Source organism: Solanum pennellii, chromosome 4, assembly GCF_001406875.1.
Source record: "Solanum pennellii chromosome 4, SPENNV200".
Lineage (NCBI taxonomy): Eukaryota > Viridiplantae > Streptophyta > Magnoliopsida > Solanales > Solanaceae > Solanum > Solanum pennellii.
The window spans coordinates 44,508,020-44,511,869 of NC_028640.1; positions in this window are offsets into that span (position 1 = coordinate 44,508,020).

Here is a 3,850-nt window from a genome sequence, read left to right on the forward strand (position 1 = left end):
AGTTTCTGAAAACTTTCTTCACATTCTTCCGACCATACAAAGGGAACATTCTGCTCAGTCAAATTTGTTAGCTGCAAAGCAATAGAAGAAAATCCCTTGACAAATCGGCGGTAGTAGCTAGCTAAACCAACAAAGCTCCTTACCTCTGTAACATTAGTAGGTCTTACCCAACTCTTCACTGCTTCAATCTTAGAAGGATCACCATCACTCCATCCTTAGAAACCACGTGCCTCTAGATGGACACTGAATCTAGCCAAAACTCACACTTGGAGAATTTGGCATAAAGTCTTTTCTCCCTCAACAACTCCAATGCAATTCTCAAATGCTCCTCATGTTCTTTCCTGCTCTTTGCGTATATAAGTATATCATCAATGAATATAATAACAAAGAGATCCAGATATGGCTTAAAAATCCCGTTCATCAGACTCATGAAAGCAGCAGGGGCATTCGTAAGCCCAAAAGACATTACTAAGACTTCGTAATGCCCAAACCTGGTTCGAAAAGCAGTCTTTGGCACATCTGCTGACCGTATTTTCAATTGATGATAACTGGATCTCAGATCAATTATAGAGAAGACATAAGCACCTTGTAACTGATTGAATAAATCATCAATTCGAGGAATAGGATACTTGTTCTTAATAGTTACCTTATTCAGCTGCCTGTAGTCTATGCACATCCGAAGGATTCCATCCTTCTTTTTCACAAATAAAACAGGAGCACCCCAAGGGGATGCACTTGGTCTAATAAAACCTTTACCTAACAACTCCTGAAGTTGGGCCTTTAACTCCCTTAACTCAGCTGGAGCCATTCTATAAGGGGAAATGGAAATGGGGTGAGTACCCGGCTCCAGATCAATACAAGAATCAATATCCCTCTCCGGTGGCATACCAGGAAGGTCTGCAGAAAACACATCCAGAAACTCACAGACTATCGAAACAGACTCCATCGAAGGTACTTTGGACGTATCATCCATGAGATGTGCCAAGAAGGCTAAACAACCTTTACTAACCATCCTCTTAGCGCGAAGAAAAGAGATAATACGGACTGGGATGGAAATGTAGTCACCCTCCCACACAAGCGGATCTGTCCCAGGCTTGGCCAATGTCACAGTTTTAGCATTACAATCTAAGATTGCAAAATTTGGGGAAAGCCAAGTCATACCCAGAATTAAATCAAAATCAACCATTTCTAGGATAATCAAATCTACATAGGTATTGCTCCCTACAAAAGTCACAAGGCAAGACCTATACACCTTTTCAACTATCACCGACTCACCCACAGAAGTAGACACTAATAGGCATGTCAAGCAAATCGCAATGTAAATCAAGACCAGTAGCAAATGAGGAAGATACATATGAAAATGTGGATCCAGGATCAAATAATACAGAAGCCATGCAATCACAGACCAAAAGATTACCTGTGATAACAGCATCAGATGTCTCTGCTTCAGACCTCCCGGGGAAAGCATAACAATGGGCCCTATCACCTGTCTGTCCATTGCCCCTATCATGTTGCGCCGCAGCAGTTCCAGCTTGCCCGCCACCCCGACTGATTGGGTGACCACCATTACCTTGGCCACCACGTCCTCCAGAATGGCGGCCTCTCCCATGACCACCTCTACCTCTAACCATTGGGGGTCTGTAACTCTGTTTTGGACAATACCTCCTAATATGTCCAGTCTCCCCACATCCATAACAATTCCTGGAGTCAAGCATAGGTCTTTGTGAAGGTGACGAAGTCTGAGGATAACCACCAAACTCAGAAAAAGGCTGACTGGGCTGCGATGGACCCTCAGCTAAAGCCTGCAGGGAAGACTGAATAGGGCGGTTTTGGTAACCTCCTGAACTCTGCCCTCTGGAGTAAGAACCTCTAAACTCACCTCCCTTACGGAACTTCTTAGATGTCGACGCCATGGTGAAGTCGTCTGGCTTCACCCCCTCCACTTCTATCACAAAATCAACCACTTCCTGAAAGGATTTTGCTGCAGCAGCTACCTGTAAGGCTGGGATCCGCAAATCTGACCTCAATCCCTTCACAAAATGGCGAATCCGCTCTTGTGGACTGAAACAAAGATGAGTGGCATACCTAGATAGTGAACGAAATTTAGCCTCATAAGCAGCAACAGACATCCTTCCTTGCTCTAGGCTCAGGAATTCATCTCTCCTCCTATCCCTCAAAGTCCGGGGTATATACTTCTCCATAAATAAGCTAGAGAATGATGCCCAAGTCATAGGTGGTGCCTGTGCTGGTTGACACTCAAAATACGACCGCCACCACATTTTGGCATCCCCATGAAACTGATAGGTCACAAACTCCACACCGAATCGTTCTACTATGTCCATCTTATGTAGTAGCTCATGACAATCAACCATAAAATCATAGGCATCTTCAGATTCAGCACCCTTGAATACCGGAGGTTTTAACTCTAAGAATTTAGTGAAAAGTTCATGCTGATCACTTGTCATTATGGACCCTGTAGTCAATCGAGGGAACGTGCCTACTTCCAATGAGGCATCCATGCGGGGAGCCACAGCGGCTGCATGTTGTACCCCCTGAACCTGAGGTGCTGGTGCAGAAAACACTGGAGGTGTCTGGCCCTGATCAGATAACCCGCTAAGATAGGTAAGAACCTGGTTAATCATCTCTAGGGTAGGCTGGGGTGGTAATTCCTCATCTTGAACCTGCTCATTTTCCCCTTCTTCACCCTCTCTCACTACCTCATCAGTCGGTGGAGGAGTCACTGCCCTATTACTAGCTGGACCAGGTGTTTGTCCTCTACCACTAGAGGGCGTCCTCCTGCGACCTCTACCACAGCCTCTTGCCACTGCTCCTCCTCGAGCTACGGTCCCAATGGTTGGCTAAGACGTACCCTGTCCTGCCGGTGCTAGTGTTGACACAGTTGTTGCTCTAGTTCTAACCATCTGCGAGATAGAGTGAGGATGTCAGATACCAATTTGTATCACCTAGATACCAATTGGACCCAAGTAATAGCACGAAAGAAAGAAAGAATGGAGTTTTCCTAAAGTCCTATAGCCTCTCAAAGAAAAGTAAGGGCGTCCCCCTACCGTTCCTCAAGACTCTACTAGACTCGTTCTTGTGTGATGAGACCAACGAACCTAAAGCTCTGATACCAAGTTTGTCACGACCCAAACAAAGCCGCGAGTGGCACCCACACTTATCTTACTAGGTGAGCGAACCAACAGTCTAAAACCCCAACGTTTACCAGTATATAAATTTTGAATAGTAAATAAAATGCGGAAGATCCAAAACACATTAACGAAATCAATTAAATAAACTTCTAAAGTATAATACTTATCATCCCCAAAATCTTGAAATCATCACATCAAGAACATCTATCCTCAAATTACTAAGTCTAAGAGTATTTAAGAACTAAAATAAGTAGAAAGATGGTCCATGTCCGAACTTCAAAGACATCAAGACGTGAAGAAGAGAATCCAGCCCGAGCTAGGAATAATAGCTCACCCTGAAATCTGATATGCTGAAGACTGGCTAGAGTTGCGGACGAGTCGAAGTCAATGGTGCACTTGCTGCACTCCACAAAACAACAAAAAGAAAATAAAAGTAGGGGTCACTACAAGGAACAAGTACTGAGTAGGTATCATCGGCCAACTAAAAATAGAAAGCAATATATACTGAATAATAATATAAAATCAACCACAATACTCAACAGGTGACAATCAACAAGTACAAGAAACATTGGCAACAACACCAAGCACACCTATGAGGACTCAAGCCTCCACACCATATTAATTTGGGAAATAGGTTCTTCGAAATTTAGTATATTAACATAATTCAAGATTACTTCTATTTATTCTTATCGTGTCGGAAC